Consider the following 12,106-nt stretch of genomic DNA (forward strand, 5'->3'; position numbering starts at 1 on the left):
CAGATAAAATGTCTGGTGTGACCATTTAAATCTCTGGGGATTTGCTTGGTCTGTGCACAATTTTATAGTCATAAAAATAGATAATATGTTATACATCTTTAGATTTTTCTTTCTCACCATTTGTGATGATCTCCTAACAGGGAAATGTTAAACAATAGGAAGCAAATTTCTTAATTCCTCTAACTATGGTTTTGTATGCCAAGGTTTAAAATATGACTTTACAGTCACTCATGAATATAGTGATTTGATCTACAGTTTTTATCAAGCAATTTGTTTGAGATGATGAGATGGATACTTTGAACCATTGCCACTTTCATTTCCTAAAATGCACATTTTACAGTTTATGTATCTTTGGGACTTTTAAGCTGGTGTGTATTATTGTATATTGTTTCTTACTGTGTAGCTTCCATGACTAGCTTAGAGTGAGAGTTTTGGGGGCATTAATTTGTTGGTCAACTTTTACAGTAGTTGATTTCAGTTACGTTTTATGTATAATCTTTTGGGTAAAATTCTCCGTTCAGTAACTTTTTGCAATGTTGGGATGATCATATGGTTGATGGACTTGGGTTATCCTCAAATAAGTTATTATTGTTCTTAGCTATGAAAATTAGCTTTATTTATAATTATTGACATTTACATGGCTTCAGTAATTTACCAACACAATTTCATGCAATCATTGTTATAAGTAATGGTAAGATGGGTAAAGATAATGGATTTTTAAAGGGATAATGTTGACATATTTGCTGATAAAAACAAATTGATCCTGGTAATTTTTGCACAGTATTTAATCCAACTTTCTTAGCAATGAAGATACAACCAATACATTTTAAATATTCTATTATCTAAACAATGTATTATTAGTTTTGTAACTATAATTATATAATCAATATGTACCTATTTTCACTGGAAATTGAAATAGTTGTGAAGTATTTTCAAAGAAACTACAATGAGAAAAGTCATTGAAATTGTCTACTTTCCATTTTAACATCTTGTTGAGTGACTATATGGATCACTCTGAAGTGCCTTGACTCGTCTTTAACAAAGTAGTTTACCTTTCATAGAATTCTGCAAACTTATCAGAGGATGTGCAATGTAACTATGTCTGATCCATTCATAGTGAACTGGGGACATGACATAGTCTTCATTCAGATCATACCCCATCATTTTGCCTGAAAGAGCCAGGTTGTTGGAATAGAATTTCTCATTTATTCACACACACACACACAGAGAGAAGCACACACACACACACACACACATAAATGTGTATATATATATACACACACACATACACAAATTACACAAATATATGTATATTTTAATCTCTCTCTCTATATATATATGTGTACACACACATACACACGTATGTTTCTTTTTCCTTTCAGCTGCTTAATCCTTGCACACATGTAGCAAAGTAATGACACTGTTGCCTGATGTAGTTGCCTCTTCCAGGTGGTGCTGGGCATCTTAGTGCCAATCCTGATTTTGTAAGTTAGATACAAATGTGCCATGTGAGCGCTGTTGCTGCAGTGAACTGTTCAGATAGTCTGCAGGACTGTTCAGATAGTCTTCCCTTGGTTTGATTTGCTTTCTTCATATGTTTAAATACCATCAGACCCACAAATTAGTTTTAGAAATGAAAAATTTCTGCATAAGATTTTAAAGATTTCTAAATTCTACTTAACTGTGGTTAAAATTATGGTTTAGGGATATCACCAGTCTATAATTTTTTGCTATGCTTTTAAAAATATCATTTCCTTTCTCTTCAGATGAATTTTCTGTTTCGATATGGCTGTATATTGATTGTTCCTAATGTCAGTAACTATGGCTACAAAGTCTTTATGTGTTTCTTCGTTTTTTTTTTTGGTCAAATACACAGAGTTGAGTCAACTGTGGTCCTTGTTCATGGCCCACTAGGTTACAGGTTGGCTTGGCTCAAGCCTCTCTTCTGTTTCATCTAATTTTCTCATTTGGTCCCTAAGCTCCTCTCTCATTCTCTTGCCCCATAGACATCTGCTGTAACATACTTGATGTGTATTCTTACAATTCTTCTCATCAATATAATATATACAATTACATATACATGTAATAATTTATACAGTTGACCCTTGAACAACACAGGTTTGAATTGTGTGGGTCTACTTATCCATGGATTTTTTTCAAGAAATGTTACACCAAATGTACCTGGTCTCTCCTGCCACCCCTTCCACCTCCTCCACCTCTTCTGCCTCTGACATCCTGGAGACAGCAAGACCAACCCTTCTTCTTCCTCCTTCTTCTCAGCCTACTCAGTGTGAAGATGACGAAGATGAAGACCTTTATGATGATCCACTTCCACTTAAAGGATAGTAAATATGTCTTATCTTTGTTATTATTTTCTTAATAACAATTTCTTCTCTCTAGCTCACTTTAAAAATACAGTATATAATACATACAATACACAGAATGTGTGTGAATCAACTGTTTATGTTATCGGTAGGGCCTCTGGTCAACAGTAGCCTATTAGTAGTTAAATTTGGGGGAGTCAAAAGTTATAACCTGATTTTCCACGGTGTAGAAGGGGCGGTGCTCATAACCTCATGTTATTCAAGGGTCAATTGTACATGTAGGTTTAAATTTATATCTATACAGTTGGCCCTCTGTATCTGTGGTTTCTGCATCTGTGGAAGGGCCAACTGTAGTACACCATTTTATAGAATGGACTTGAGTATCTGCAGGAAGTCCTGAAACCAATATCCTGCAAATAAGAAGAGCTGACTGGATATCTCCACAGACTTAAAGTTAAGTACAGTAGCCCATGTTTATCCTAGGGGGATAACAGTTTTCCATGACCCCCATTGGATGCCTGAAACTGTGGATAATAGTGAACTGTGTGTATATACTATATTTGTTCATATACATATATACCTATGCTAAAGTTTAATTTATAAATTAGGCACATTAAGAGATTAAAAATAGCTAATATACTATTAAAATAACTAAAATATCACAATTATAACTATAAGCCAGCACCACTACTCTTGTGCTTTGGGGTCATTATTAAGTAAAAAAAGGGTTGCCTGAATACAAGCACTGGGATACCATGACGATAGATCTGATAACCAGGACAGCTACCAAGAGACTCACAGGCGGGGGGCATCTGCAGTGTGGACATGCTGGACAAAGGAGGATTCATGTCCCTCATGGGCTGGAGTAGGACAGGGTGAGATTTCACCCACTAAACAGAACAGTGCACCATGTAAAACTTAGGAATTGTTCATGTCTGGGATTTCCTGTTTAATGTTTTTGGACTGCAGAAACAAACTGTGGATAAGAGAGAGACTACTGTATATCCCTGGGACAATATAGTATTGTTTCAAAATTTATATAAGTGATTGTGTGCTATAAATATCATTTCATTTCTTTTAAAAAAGTAAGAATTAGGTTTAAGAGCTATTTCTATATATGTATTGCTAAATGTAAATCTGCTCATGAGTTCTGACTTTGTACACATTTTGTGCACCTGTGATATTTTCCCATTCCCTAGAGGTAGATACTCTGTTTTTTTGTTTTTTTTTTTTTTCAACCATAAAGAATGCCTCTATAAACATTCCTGTACAATAGGATCTGTGGATCGGTGAGACTAAATATTCAGTAGAAAAACTGCTGGGTTGTGGGGCTTGTATCCTTTTCCTTTTTAGGAAAGATTTAGAAAAAGCTTCCTTAATAAAGCCTTTTCCATCTGACTTTTGACTGATGAATGAACACATGCTGATTTACGTTTTGGGATGACCTAGAATCTTGTTCCTTGCTTGGGGTTCAAAATCAGGTTAACAGATCTCTTGGAAAGAAAAAAAAAATGGTCCTATTGTCCCCCTTTACATAATCTAATTAGGTGACAGTATAAACATATTTTACTTTTTAAAACCCAGGAATAAAATTGAGGAGGCTTTATATTCAACTGTGTAAAGTGTTTATCTAGTATTGTAATCAGTAGTCTGTTTTTACAAGAAGAGAGCCTATTTTTGAGGATTCTGCATTTACCTAGATGACTAGTAAAATAACTTCAGCGATATGATTGGCCATTTGAATACATTTTTTTACTATATTGCCCATTATGGGCAAAAGAGTAAATAGTAGGCAAAAAAAAAAAGTGTCCAGAGGGAACAATTGTGCCTTTTGTGTGTGTGTGAGCATCTGCCTGAGCTCTTCATTTTCTGGTTTGCTTGTTCTTGTCAGAATTTCTTCCATATTCTTTTTATCTCCCAAATCAATAAGTAATTTGAAACAAATGCTTCAGAAAGTAAATTAAAATGATGTTTGGTGAATAATATTATTTGCCAAATACTTTTGTCAGGCCCCATTGCCTGAAGAGTCCCCATTTCAGTGAGTCCCAGACTATGTTGCACAGCATCTTTTGTTTACTGGAAACATAAACCTTGTACACCAAGGTAGAGGGCTCCATTTATGTGGGAAAAGCAGTTATTAGACTGCTTAACTGAGAATCTCTGATTGATTTCTTATGGGGAATCATATAAACTTCTAAAATTACTTTAAGTGCTATTTCCTTTCATATTTTATTTTCCTCTCTTTCCTAGTATATCTGCAATGAAAATCAGGAAGAACTATAATAAAAACTATTATAAAGGAAAATGTGTTGTTTAGCTTGGTCATGAGAAAGCTGTTATATGGCTATTTAGATAAAATCTCAATGACCAGTTCTTAATTTAGAAGATTTGGTTGTAATTCCAAACAACATTTGTTGTTTCTTCTATGTAATAGAGGAAAAAAGTTAGCTCTCAGGCATTCTGCTTTACCACAGCTGTACTGATAACCCTCTGCCCTAACTTTATTGGATAGAAACAGTGATTTCTTTTTCTATTTCCATTATAAATTCTCTTAGTGTATTTTTTTAAAATTTGCTGATAGTAACACTGATTTAATTGAACCCCCTTTTTACAAAACTAAGTATTTCATCAGATTTCACAGCAATAACAAGAACCAAATTCTTGAACTTTTAGTGTATGCCTTCTTTTTACCAACCCCTAACACTCCATTTGGAATTGAAGAGTCCTTTCTGGCTTGTGTTGGGGCTGGGCATGGTTATTAATTCATCAGGGAATGGTGGATGTACTCTTAGGCTCTTCTGCCTTTCTTTTGTCCTGAGAGCCCTGGAGAGAGAGGAGGAGGGGTTGGGGGCAGGGGGAAGAGTGAAGGGAAGAGGGAGACAGGGAGACAAAGCCTGAGAGGGAGACGATGACATTAGAGGTGACACCTAGCTATCATAAGCTTCCTAAGACTGAGGGGAAGAATAATGAAGGGTTTCCCTGCCTTCTACAGCCTGAGGACAACCCTATGGCCACAGCACCTTTTCTAATCCCATTTTCTGTGTGCTGCATGTCATAATCTGTAAGGCACTGGTTCCAGCGGAAAACACTGAATCCAAACAGTGATTGGGTCTTGTATTTATTTGCACTTTAAAACTACAATGTGCAGGAAAACTTACTCAAAAAAAAAAAAGAAAAGAAAAGAAAAAGAAAGGGAGAGGGACAGCAGCAGCACAGCACCATAAGTTTGTTGACATCGGAAGGGAGTCACTGGGCCCAGCGAACCTCACATTTTAGTTCTCTGATTTACAGTGGCATTTTATCAATTAGAGAAAAGTGTGTTGTCTCTTTAAAAAAGTTTTCATAAAAATCTCCCTCCTTTGGAATATCTTTGTTTCATGCAGTGTCGGACCCTGTGAAAGTAGTTGTCCTAGTAGTTGTCCTAGTGTCTGGCTGACCCTAAGTCCCCCCGGTGTCTGCAGGACCTTGCAAGGCTAGAGTAAAGTGACTCGCAGTGGGAATGGGGTCCGACAGTTTTCCTAGAGGTAGGGACCTGGGAGGCAGCATGTGAAAAACAGGGTTATATTCTGTATGTTATATTGTACATGAAGATAAAGGTAAAAATCAGTAAGAAGAATCTGTATATGGAGCCCATTGTCATAGCCCCTTACCAACTTTCCTCAACTAGCTGGGTGAGTAGGAGTCATTGGATTAAATTATTTTATCGTTTTGTAAGGAGGGAGTTAGTTGATGGTTGAAAAGTGTGGACAGTCTGTGGGCGTATCCTGAAGGTATGAATAGAATTTGTAAACCTCCGGGGAGTTAGAAGCAAAGAAGGTTGGATATGAACTAGGGTAACAAGATGATTCATGACTGCACCAGTAAGGAGGGAGGAACAAATCAGGGGGACTGCAAACCAGGCAGATTTCTGGGAATAGCATTGGTGTCTGACTGCCTGTTAAAGAGCGTTCCAGGCAGACCTTAAAGAGAAACTCTTGGGAAGAGTATAATCTGTCCATTTTACAAATACTGATTAATCATTATGGCTGTAAATATCTCACTGATGTAGAAAAATGTTGATTATAGTTGAAAAAAATTATTACTTAGATCTTTAGTCATTGGTATTCTATGGACAAAATGTTCACTATTTTACTCCTTTTTCATAGTTTAGGCATTAGAGACATGTTAAGAATTTAGAACACAATTTCATTAAGAAATTGTATTTACTTTTTGCAAATATAAAAAACCCCTTGTTTTGAGCTAGTTTACATAACTAGAAATAGATTGTGACAAAGTATTAGTAATATGCACTACTTTTTAATAAAGAAATTTAATTTAAACAATATAAAAAACTGCTGAAGAAGATGCTTTTAAGTGAACATTTAATTTAGCTTTTAACATTCTTCTTATTCCACAAACCTTCTTTCATTTGCTTGTGGATAAGTTGGGGGTACCTAATTTCTTGTTTGTTCACTCTCTCAGGGCTACAAATTTACTACATGTAATTATGCAACAATTCCAAAAGAAAATATTTGGTTATCTTTTGGTTTAATAAAATTTATTGGTTGAAGATTAGTGAGTTGGTTTAAAAACCCACAAATGCATACTAAACATTTTTCAGTAATTATTCCTCTTGGAGCAGTAATAGAAGTCCTCCACTTAAAAAAGTATGGAATAAGAATATGGAGGAAAATAATCTGCTGATCCAACCAGTGAACATCTAATACTTTGTACAAAAAGGCTGTTTGGCTGTTAGAATTTTATATGTGTATTTTCTGATTCCTGAAGTTTAGGTATTATTAGAAATGGCTATCATTAGAACCAGCTATCAACTTGGAGGGAGTATGATGAGCCATCCTTAAAAAACATTTTTAAATCAGCATTTTTTTCACTTAGATTATAATTAGGCATTCATATCTAATAGAATTTGCTAGTTCCCATTAGAATATAATGATTTTTACCCTTTTCTATCTGGTAGTTATTATTCATAAAGAAAACAAAAGTATTACAGAAAGACCATTTCAGGTCATTTATCATTGTGTGTGTTTAATGGAATTTTGGCTCATTTAGTATATTCTCATTTTGGAAGAATTAATGGATACCCCAGTGGATAAAAATGCAAATCATTTGTGCTTGACTAAGCTAATTTCTTATTTTTAAAATGATAATATTCTAATAAGGTTTCAAGTCGCTTCATTTCAGAATAATATGAATACTGTTAATAGGCATAATTTTATAATTTTTGGTACATTATGGATACAGAATTTGGTTGCATTTCAGTGTCATCACTAACTAGCTGTATAATGTTGGACAATTCACTAAATATTGTCAGACTTCAGATTCCTTATCTAAATTGAGAATGGGGAAGAGGAATTCCAAGGTCTTTTTCTAATTCTAAAATTTGATGATGTAGAAAGAAAATGCATGAACTTAACTGAACGTCTATGTAGAAAATCAGAATTACTTGGATAGGGTAATAAAATTAAATTGAATATTAATTTTCTTTTCAGACATTCAGAAATGTTGTTGAGAAAAAAGTTGAGATATCCTTTCAGTGATTCTGACCATTTCATCTGGTCTGAGTTCATATGACCTGATAGTTGCCTATATGTAAGAAGAGATACTACATAGTAGCTTGCAGTAACTCACAAAATAACATCACAATTTTATTAGTTAGCAATCTATTGGTTATTGGTTGCAAAGTGCCTAAACTCCAACTCAAATGACCTTATGCGAAACATGGAGAAATTACTGGAATATTGACTACTATCCAAAAATAGATGAAGCTTCAGGTATAGGTAGGTTCAGGGTTTCAAATGATGCCCAGAGGGCTTTGTTTCTCTCTCAGCCCCATTTTCCTATTGGCTTAATTTTCAGGCAGGCCACTTCTCAGTATGGCAGGAAAGGAATCCCCAAGGATATATCCTTCTTAATTTTGATCAAAGAAAGACTCTTTCTCTCACAGCTAGCTTACATCAAATCTGATCCAATACTCTGGCCTTTTTGAGGTAATGCTCTCATCTAATCGTCGTGATTGAGGTGGGGATAGAACATTCTCTTTGGCCAGTTGTGAGTCACATGATCACCATGGCAGGTGGATTCATCCTACCTAAACCATAGGGAATAGACTCTCCAAAAGAAAAATGAATTCTACTATTAGAAGTGAGGTGGGCAGGCCGGGTGTGGTGGCTCACACCTGTAATCGCAGCACTTTGGGAGGCTGAGGTAGGTGGATCGCCTGAAGTCCGAAGTTTGAGACCAGCCTAGCCAACATGGTGAAACCCCATCTCTATTAAAAATATAAAAAATTAGCTGGGAGTGGAGGCAGACACCTGTAATCCCAGCTACTTGGGAGGCTGAGGCAGGAGAATCTCTTGAACCTGGGCGGCAGAGGTTGCAGTGAGCCTAGATTGCACCATTGCACTCTAACCTGGGCAACAAGAGCGAAACTCTGTCTCAAAAAAAAAAAAAAGTGAGGTGGACATGCTGAAAAGACACAATTAAATAGCAAATCTAACACAGGGCCTCAGATTTGAAGACGTTTTTTGCAGTTGAAAAATTAGAGCCAAAGAGATAATTTGTCAACACCTAGGGAGAAAAAAAGCAATAACCTGCTGTTAAAAACCTTCAACTTTTTCTTTAGACCATTCAATCAGGCAAATGTCAAGGCCCTTCCTGAACTAATTTAAAATTGATCTGCCCAAGGATTCAGAAACTTTGCTTTATTCATGCATTTATTTCATTCTTTTAATAATTTATAGTGGTGAAGCTCCAAGGTGTTCAAGATGGGTACCTCAGTTTTCTTGGTTGCTAACACTAATATGTTGTTGCTAGTATTTCTTCTCCATTCCCATTTTATGTAATAAATAATATAATTTGATATGATAGGAATGGTTTGGTTTAAACTGTGCACTCTTAAGTGACTTCTGCCTATTTTCCCCGGGCAAGATAGTAGTCAAGCAAAATTATTTTATTGCTAAACATTTATAAACTAATGATTAACTGTTTATATGTTCACATTCTAATCTAGTTAGAAGGAGGTGTGAAAAGAGTCTAGGAAAATGCTGGAAATCTTAAATACATTTTAACCTTGCTTTCTTTTATTTCTCACCATACAATTTGACACTTGAAAAAGCTATGAGGAATGAGAGAATAGAGTGAAAATGTGTAGATGGGTGTTGGAAGTAGAAATAATCCTCACATAGTGAGTGTTCTATGCACAGAATTAACCCTAGTGTACAGCAAATACAAGGAATATATTCAGTCCATACTATATGTCTTGCATTTTAAAAAAATTCTTTGCTGATTTTTTAAATTAAATGAGGTAGTGATTTTGTTCTGAACCTTTTTTGATGTGAAATAATGAAAGTAATAGGGTTTTCCCCCCCAAAGACATTTTAAATCATGGAATTTTAAACGATGTCACTGTACATTTTTAGATTACAAAGAGTTATTGAATTTAATCAATTATACAGAGCGAAGGCAAATTCAAGGGAGTTTCAATAGCTTTCTAGACAGTGACATCATAAGTCAGGCTTCCAGTAAGGCAAATTGAAGGCCAACAATCAATAGCACACTGTGGGCAATAGGTAGGAACTGTAACTTGGAGTTTTAATTGCTACTTTGCTCTAGGTCATGCCTCACAGTTTCATCTAAATCTCTAGTATAAAGAATCCCTTGTCCTCTTCTTGTTGCATTTGATCACCTAATGGAAAGAAGCCTGTGCTCCTCAGGGAAATAACTTTGAGCACTGTGAATCAATCTCTCTTCCTCACTCTTCTTCTCATTGTCTCTCAATTTCTCTTCTGTGAAATCTAATTTTAGTGTAAATGTAGCAAATCAATTGCAAAAAGAAAAGAGATCAGAGTTGGTGTCCATTTGTCTGACCCTCATTTTTTCTTTCAATGTAAAGTTTTTAACCGGGAAGAGAAAAAGAGTTGATTTAATCAGAACAGTTTTAGATTTCTGTATAGAAAAGGGAAAACCTAGTGGAAATGAAAGTCTGGAAAGCACCAGAATATGTTTGGCCCCAACCTCTGCTACTGAGTAAAAACTATGATTTTGAGTAAGTCTTGGATTCTCCACTTGGTAGTCTACATTATTTTAACCATAGTATTTTGATTATGTGGACTCCAAGTAGGAATGGATATGAGCCCAAAGACTGTTGCATTCTAGCACAGAAGGGGATGCATACGTAAATAACACATCTAATGTTAGATAGAATGTGATAGCTTGTTATAATAAAAATTGTTATGTTGACATGCTTTGGGTGTTCATAGTGAGGAGAGATTATTTCTGTTGGAATGTGGGAAAGGGGACAGCAAACGGTTAAAAATGAAAAGATAAAGACATTAAAGAAACTGATGACCTTTGAGTGAAACTTTGACAATCAACAAGGACTTAAAGAATACATTAAAATTTCAAAAGCTATTTAAGATTTCAGAGATGCTGGGATGTAAGAAAAAAATGTAGTATAATATAACTAATATGAATCTAGTTAAATTAATTAAAATTATTCCCAAACATCTTCATAGTAGCTATATATGTTAATTATATAAAGCTGAGTAAAGCTGTAACTTTCTATGTGTGTGTATTTGTGTGGGTGGATATGGGTTTCAGAAGCCAGTATTTGGGTCTGTCAGAGTTCATTTCAGTTTTATATTGATGAGGAATTTTAACCTCTGCTTGTTCCAACTTTTTGCTGATTAACACTTCAGCCACCCTGGTCTCCTACTCTTTGAGGTGAAGCAAGCCAATATTAGGAAACTACATTCACCTTGGAAGGTGTATACATGAGGATATGTTTTTTTCTAATTTTTCTTTAAGTTCTGGGATACATGTGTAGAATGCGCAGGTTTGTTACATAGGTATACATGTCCCATGGTGGTTTGCTGCACCTATCAACCTGTCATCTAGGTTTTAAGCCCTGCATGCATTAGGTATTTGTCCTAATGCTCTCCCTCCCCTTGCTCCTATCTGCTACAGACCCTGGTGTGTGACACTTCCCCACTGTGTCCATGTGCTCTCATTGTTCAACTCCCACTTATTAGTGAGAACATGTGTTTGGTTTTCTGTTCCTGTGTTAGTTTGCTGAGAATGATGGTTTCCAGTTTTATCCATGTCCCTGCAAAGGACATGAACTCATTATTTTTCATGGCTGCATAGTATTCCATGGTGTATATGTGCCACGATTTCTTTATGCAGTCTATCATTGATGGGCATTTGGGTTGGTTCCAAATCTTTGCTATTGTAAATAGTTCTGCAATAAACATACGTGTGCATGTCTCTTTATAGTAGAATGATTTATAATCCTTTGGGTATATATTCACTAATGGAATTGGTGGATCAAATGGTATTTCTGGTTCTAGATCCTTGAGGAATTGCCACGCTGTCTTCCACAATGGTTGAACTAATTTACACTCCCACCAACTGTGTAAAAGCGTTTCTATTTTGACATGAGGATATTTTTAACCACATGGCACATGAACCACTGATTTAGTTAAGCTGATATCTTTGAGATACTATTTTGTAAGTGATTTAATATTCTGATTGGGATCATATATCATAAATACCATAAACTACAGAGAATTCCTCTCCTTTATTTTGACCCCCAAGAAAAATCACATTTTGTCCTAATAAAATTTTGTGAGTCCTAAAAGGTTGGAGTTTGGTTTAAATGTTACAAGCCACGGGTTTTACAAAAATGTCAAATGAAGTAAGCAAATGGATTAATCATTTTCTTAACTGGGGCAAACAAATAAATAAATACATCATAGTCCTGGAATATATCAAGGGTGACTAAT

Source organism: Colobus angolensis, unplaced genomic scaffold (assembly GCF_000951035.1).
Source record: "Colobus angolensis palliatus isolate OR3802 unplaced genomic scaffold, Cang.pa_1.0 Scaffold111, whole genome shotgun sequence".
Classification (NCBI taxonomy): Eukaryota; Metazoa; Chordata; class Mammalia; order Primates; family Cercopithecidae; genus Colobus; species Colobus angolensis.